Raw genomic sequence first — 7,783 nt, 5'->3', positions numbered from 1 at the left:
TGATGATTCACAGTTGTGGTCATTCTTAGAGAATTGCAACTTGCTTCTCAAGTGTTCTTGTCAATTGATTTTCCTTCTCATAGATCAAAATAATGAATCTAGTAAGATAGTTGTTTCTGATCTATGTTAAGAGAGATTTGAGCAGTAGCTGAATCTATCCATTTAATTGACACTAAGAGACTCCAAATTATAAGATTGAACAAGGAAGGTTGGATAAATTGCTAGGGGAACTACTATCTCTCATCTGAATCTCATTTGCAATTTACCTTTCATTAGATTTGTTTCTTGTTTTGATTTCTCTTTTTCTGAACTAAAGCTCTCATCTTGGTAATTTGATAATTAATAGTGAATTGTTAAGAATTGAAATACAACTTAAGGCTCCTTGTGAAGAATGACCTAGGTAGTGCCTCACTTGCTGCATTTTCCCTAGTAAAACTTTGATTACCTAGCGACAAGGTTTATCACTAACAACCAAACTCCCTTCCCCACTCATCAACCATTTCGACCAGCCATCAAAAGGGAGAGAAGATATATTTTCAACCATAAAAGAGAAAGAAACCAAGGCAAGAACACATCTAGAGCCAAGAACTCACCTTGAACCTTGATTGTATGACCAAAGTTGATGCCTTTCTCTTGGTTTTCCCTCAAAACTCTCTCTTTTCCCCTCTCTTCATGCCTTGCACGAAATTCCCATCTGATTTAGGGGAGAGATGAGCTCATTAATGTGTACAAAATATCCCACCATCCATCATTAATGTTATGCCAAGTGTCATTAGCCTACTTAATCTTAATCCTCTCTCTTAATTAACTTAAATCATAATGTAATTAAATTCCAAAGTCAAGATCCTCTCCATTGGTAGCTTGACACTTGGAAAGCTTTAATTACCATCCATTAAAGGCTTGACAAGTGGCGACTTGTGGCCCAAGTAAAGTGCAAGACTCTGATTAATACTTTATCGGTGCACTTTTACTCCGGGTTTAACTTCTTTTCTATAATTACAGTGCTCTGGCCTCTGTAATTATTTTTTGTCAGATCCATAAATTCTCTTTAATTCTAGAGAGTATCTATGAATTTTCTTAGCCCATAACACTTCCTTTAAGCCTTACATAAAATTCATTTACTAAAATACCCTTTTATCGGCAAAATCGGCTCTTTAATTTCTTAAAGCCACTCTACTGGCCTTTTGGTTGTGGGACTAATTTTATAAATTAGTACAACCTTTCAACCATTTAACCTCATTTTTGTATACACTTTTGAGGTCTCTTGCTATTTTAAATAATTACCTCACATGGTATACTTTTTACCGGTAATAACCTTATAAATTCTGTTGAAGCTGCCTCAGGGGTATTTTCATCTTTTCTCTTCATAGAAGAGCATTAGAATATTATTTCCCATTTTCTAGGATTTTCTTGGAATTCTCTTCGTACTCTTCCATTTTTACCCCTGTTGGTCATAACTTTCAGAATTTACAGTTTAGTCCCTGGTTGGACTTAACTTCATATAATCCTCTCTTTGAGGCTTCTAACTCAACCTTTGGCCTATATCTAGTCTCTTTTCTCTCTCTGGGCCTTCGAGACTTTACTGGGGCCTCTAACTTTATTACACTTTAGCCCCTTAAAACTTTTACTTTGCAGTTTAGTCCCTGAAACTACTTTGATTTCCTTTCTCATCTTTGGGACTTCTGCTAAAAAGGGTCTGATAACCTATCTAATTCAGGCTATTATTGGTACTTCTAGGCCTAAAACTTTGGATGTTACAAAATACAAGAGGAAACAATAAAAATAATATACAAGATGATAAAAAAAAATAGAGGCCGAAAGAAATATGGTATCCCTGCTTCGCTGTACTAACCTTTCTATATCCATCTTTGGCTAACAAAATGTGGGATATAGACAATTTGAATTTGAATTCCAAATACCACATGACTACTTGCAGAGACCTCATAAACGTCATTCAATAATGGCTTGCACACAGCCCATAAAAGCATGATGAGTAAGAATACAGCACTTGAACGGCTTATGAATAAAGAATTAGGTGATAAGCCTTATTGAAGCCGCATACAATATCGGCTTTAGTGGAACACTATTTTCTTTTTCATTGATTACCCCTATTAGCCTATAACTTTCTGAAATTATGGTTTTGCCCCTGCTTGGGCTCAACCTCATGAATCATCACTTTGAGGCCTACACCTCAACTTTAGACCTACACCTAACCTATTTTCCCTTTTTGAGCCCTTGAGACTCTTTTGGAGTCCTTGACTTTATTTATACTTTTGCTCCTAGAAACTTTCTTACTTTCCAGTTTAGTCCCTACTTCTGTTTTAGCTTCCTTTCGCATCTTTGGGACTTTTACTCAAAGGGGCTTAGTGGCTTACCTTCTTTAGGCTACTTTCTAAGCTTCTAGGCCTAAAAATTGGGATGTAACATTTCTCATCCTCTTTTAAAAAATTTCATCCTTGAAATTTCAGGGTTAAACCTCTATCTCTATACTTTTTTTTTAAAACCAGCTATCTCTATACTGACTAGGAGGTTACCTAATGAGAATATTCCTTACATTTCTTACCTTTTCTTCCATCTTGTTAAACTTTGTGCATTTCTACCAAAAATAGCTTACTTTTCTGGCCTCTGCACACGTTTACATAACTTTCCAGGGGGTCAGCTATCATTGGGCTACTCTTGCCCCAGCATGCTTAACTAAAACATACTGACGAGAATTTGAGACATTGGTACTGATAGGCTCTGAATCTAACCGTTCACTTAGTGCCTTGGAGGTTAAATGCAAAAGTTAATCCAAGGATTGCACTATAGGGTGCAACCTGGGTTGTTCTCTTAATTGGAGCCTTAACTTATTGGTTCTAAGTTAACTAAACATCATCAAAATGCAACTGAATAAAGTAAAGTTGGGGGTTTGTGTTTTGAACTTATACAATGTAAAATTATTTTTGGATTTTTTGGGAGATTAAAAATGGAAAGGATGGAAAAACAAGTGTTAAAACAATTGATGAAGCTCTTAAAAATGGATTTTAGGCAATCATAGTTCAAAAATAATATTAGGAGTAGAAATCACTAAGTTTTCAAAAGAAAGAACCTTAAAGAACCCTTTAAGTCTAGGATCTTAATCAATAGCTACCCATTTCATAAAATCTTATTAAGGTCACTTAGTGTGTGTATTAGGATTAATCAATGCAATTAGTTCAATGCAAAACCATATTAACTCAACAATCTAGCAATACCAAGTAAAAGGAAGAGTAACAAGAGAATTGCACAGAAACATATACATAACCACATATATAAAACCTCAACATTCTACATCAACTAGTCCAATACACAAAATGATCATCCAGAATTGATTACAACCATAATCAAAATAGTTTAGCTCTAGTTTACAAATCCTAAGACCTAGGAATTCATAAATACACAACTAAAACTCTGAATGAAACTAACTCCCTTTTTTAAGCTCTTGGAACTCATGCTATTACTCCATCTTCAAGAGAATAAGAGCCTAATCGTGTATTGGAGACTGAAGCATCACAACCAACAATGATCCTAAGCTACCTATAGTGGAGGATGATAGAAGAAATGGAGGAATATAAGGGTTTGATGAGAGAGGGTGAGAGAGGATGAAAGGAGGGGGCTGTGTATGATTCATTTCTTTTGAATGACTGAAAATAGGGTTTCTAAATGATTTGAGAGGTTAAATGGGTCAGATTTACTGAGTGGGTAGGTTAATTTTACGATTAGGATTTGGATCTGGGTTGCTGATTCGAGGGCTTTGCCGTGACAAAGCATACCCGAGAGGTGTTTCTCTTAACTTTGAGAGTTTGCCACGGTGAAGGCAATTTGTGGCTGTGACGAAGTTTGACTAAGATACCACTGATGCAATCTCCAAGTTACGCCGCGGTGAAGAGTTTTCTTAATTGCGACGAAAGGTTTCAGTATTGATACTCTTAACCTTGTGTTGTGTAATCCCTTGGTCCCCAATCTTTGACTCTAATTTTTAAGTGTACTGCAATAAAAGGAAACACTTTAAAGCATCAATTGTCCTAGAAATCAATTGAATGCAATTAATAACCAATTATGACAATTTTATCCCCAAAGAGATACTAACTCAAAGCAAGGCTTCTTAATCTCAATTAAGCACAATTATCACAAAAAAGAGCCAACAACTATAATAAAAGCCCTAAAAATAGTATAAAATAATATAGAATAATTAGGCTCAATCAATTCCCCCATACTTAGACTTTTGTACTCCTGGGCAAAGCCTTAAAAATATTCAAAGAAGTATAAGTGTGTGAGGAAATACCAACAATGCTTAAAAATAAAAGTAAAGAGTTAGTTAGACCACCTTCTTAGAAGTCAACCAAAGTAGAATGAAGAAATGCCAAGAAAGTAATCACTATGAGTGTTTAAACCAAGAGGTTAAGCAAATGAGATTTTTGTCAAGGTTAAGTGTTTAACTCGCAGCTCACTTGTTTAGGATAATTTCACTCTAAAAGCTACTTAATCCATTCTCTGTCATAAACTTGTAATAATTCTGCCTCTCCACTATAAAAACCATTAATTGTGAATCAAGAGGGCTTAAAGGGTTGTAATGATTAGTGAAGGCCAGGTGAAATCGATGGAATAGAAGAAAAGAATGAGTACCATGCATCTCAGTTGTTTTCTTTATGCAATAAACACCTATCTTTCTGATGATGGCTTTAAAATTCTAATGTAGCAACATTTTATTTGCTATTTATTTCTATCTTAACAATTTCTCCCCTTCTTCTTCTTCTTTTTCTTAATAGATATATTTTTTTATGATTGTAAATGCTAAAGATATGATACTTGTAGCAATTTCCATAAATATGTATGTACTCAAAATGTGGTCTAAAATGGCTAGCAAAGGTTAAGTGTTTAGGCTTGTGTTTGGGTAAGAAGGGTTTTGAAATGAATGCCTTGTTAGATGTAAGGTTTTGATGATAACAAAATAAGTAATTAAGTTTCTCTGCATACATGTTAAGTTGTTCGATCATGTGTTGGATCATTAGGTTGATCGAATACGTGTTAGATAAATGACTGTATATTATGAGTTTAAATACTATTAAGTTCTTATCAGTAATGTGTTAGATAATCACTGTGCTGGATAACCTATTAGATAAATATATTATTCGATCACATGTTTAAACTTTGGTTAAACTATTTGAAAATGAGTACTGTCAGGAAATTATCGATCACTTGATTGATAATTCAAATGTTTGACAAGTTATCAGGTAAGTTTCTCTCTATTAAAAAGCCTTTATTGATCACCTTAGGGATAAATGAGGTTATTGATCATGTTTCAGATGATTCTTAAGTCTCTTCAACTCATATACAGTTTGTAATGCTTTATGGTTTATCAATTACCTTATCGATAATCTATTTATGAATAAATTATTCTAAAATTTTTTGATAAAACTTTGTTTGTTAATCGATCAACTACTTAATAATTAAATTATCGATCATTTAATCCATTAATGTCATGTTTTTCTATCTAAATCAGTCTAAGTCTTTTACAACAGCTTTTATGATAAGTTGTTCGATCAAGTCTTTATCGATAACATTTCAGATTAATGTGTTTAAAATGCTTTTCCACAATAACTTAAAGTATCGATAATCTGTTTGATAAAGTGATTTATCGATCATCTATTCCATAAAATATGAACACATTTTTTTTAGCTATTCTTTATGATACTTTTCAGAAAATATAATTCTATTTTATCTTGAAGCTTTTCTCAGCCTTTATTAATTATCTTATATTCTTATGAGAAAACTGAGAAGACGCATGTTTCAAGATTACAAGCTTTCTAATTGATTTCAGATATATCTTCTTGGTGACTATATTTTACCATTTATTGATCACCTGTTCCATAAAACGAATGATCCATAATGACATCAATAAATGACTTCGTCTTTTAAAGGCTAATACCCCTTCTATTAATTGATAACTTAATCAATCAAGGGATTATCGATCAGGAATTTGATAACTTGATTCTCTGATTATCTGATCTTTGATTTTATGATTTTTATTTCTTGTCTCAAATCCAAGGATCATTATTTCTTCTGTTATTTATTCATAATCACTTGACAAGAAAACTTATACTTCTGTCGAGACAATTCATAAGTTATGATGCCTAACAGATACATTTTATAGGCTTAAGCTACATATCAGAAGCATTTATTACAAACAACTATTGTAACTGCCAAACACACACAAGCAATTTTCCAATGGCTGTAAGCTCTTGTGTTTAACAGAAAACTGAAGATCTCTAACTATAAATAGCACAAAGAGCATTGAATGAAGTAGTGAATACCTCAAGCTACCAACTGTTGAAATTACTCTCTATATTCATCACTCTGTTTCTTAATTCTAAGCTTCAACACTTAACATATATACTCTAAGAGAGAGTTTGTGATTCTTTTACTCAAATCAGTGAGTGACTTAAGAGTATGGTACTCTTGAGGGGATTGTAACCTTATAAAAAGTAAGGGGGAGTGATTGAAAGTGGGCTAAATTGTTGTATTGTGGCACCAACAGCCCATTGAATCTTAGGGTTTAGTGAAAAACTCAGAGGTGCTTTGAGGACTGGACATAGGTCAAGTAGTTGAGATGGAACCGGTATAATCTCCCGTGTTGTTCTTCATCTGTTCATCCTCGGTGATATCTTTCTAAACTTGTCTCCATTGCATTATTTGGTTATTTATTTTATTAAGTCAATTTTTTATATATCACCCAATTCACTCTACTCTTAGGTGAAACTTCTATTAAAATTTGGTATCAGAGCAGGTCTCACTAAAAAAGACTTAACCATCTGAAGAGAGATCCCAAATGGCAGGATTCGGTGATAGTGTGCTACCCAAAGGATGTTTAATGATAAAACCACTAAGCTTTAACAGAGAAAATTTCACATTTTAGAAGACAAGAATGAAGATCTTTATTAAAGCTTCAAAATATGGTCTGTGGGACGTAATAGAACACAGCAACTATGTTTTGACAAAGGCTGTAAACAATCAACAAGTTCCTAAAAGTTCGAGCAAGTTCGATAATGAACCTAAAAGGCTCATTCTACTAAATGATAAAACAATCAATGTACTGACCTGTGCCTTGAGTTAAAAAGAATATTTTTAGGTTTCAAGTCTAGAAACCGTAAAGGAAATGTGAGAAGCACTAGAGATTGCTCATTAGTGAACAACCGGAGTTAAACAGAGCAGAATTGATACTCTCACCACAAAATTTGAGTTATTAAGAATGAAAGATAGAGAGAGTATTTGAGATATGGAAGTGAGATTCTAGCACCTCATCAATCACCTCACTACTCTTGGCAAGAAATATAGTTAAGAGGATCAAGTGAGGAAAATATTAAGCGAACTCACCAAAGAGTAGGAACTGAAGGTGACAGCCATTGAGGACACAAAAGGAGAATCAATTGGCTCGGTTGCTGCCCTCTTCAAAAGCCTGGTAGAGTATAAAAGCAAGCAGAAGCACAAAAAGGAGATGAATGAGAAGACTCCAAAGCCATTGCTCTTAAGGCTCAAGAGAGTAAACATGATGATGAAGAAGATCTGGAGGATAAGAAAATAGGTGTCATAATCAAGAGGTTTAAGAAATTCTACAAGAACAAAGCCGGGAGAAGATTCCAATCAAAATCAAAAGCCTCCACATCTTAAATGGAGACCAAAGACCCAGTCATGTGCTTTGAATGCAAGAAATCGGGACACATCAAAATAGATTATCCTCAACTATCTAAGTTGAGGGACAAAGATA

This window comes from Neltuma alba, unplaced genomic scaffold (genome assembly GCF_004799145.2).
Source record: "Neltuma alba isolate B1F8T4 unplaced genomic scaffold, ASM479914v2 tig00000311_pilon, whole genome shotgun sequence".
NCBI classification, from domain to species: Eukaryota; Viridiplantae; Streptophyta; class Magnoliopsida; order Fabales; family Fabaceae; genus Neltuma; species Neltuma alba.
The sequence above is the reverse complement of the archived record's forward strand: the minus strand, read 5'-3'. Positions refer to the sequence as shown.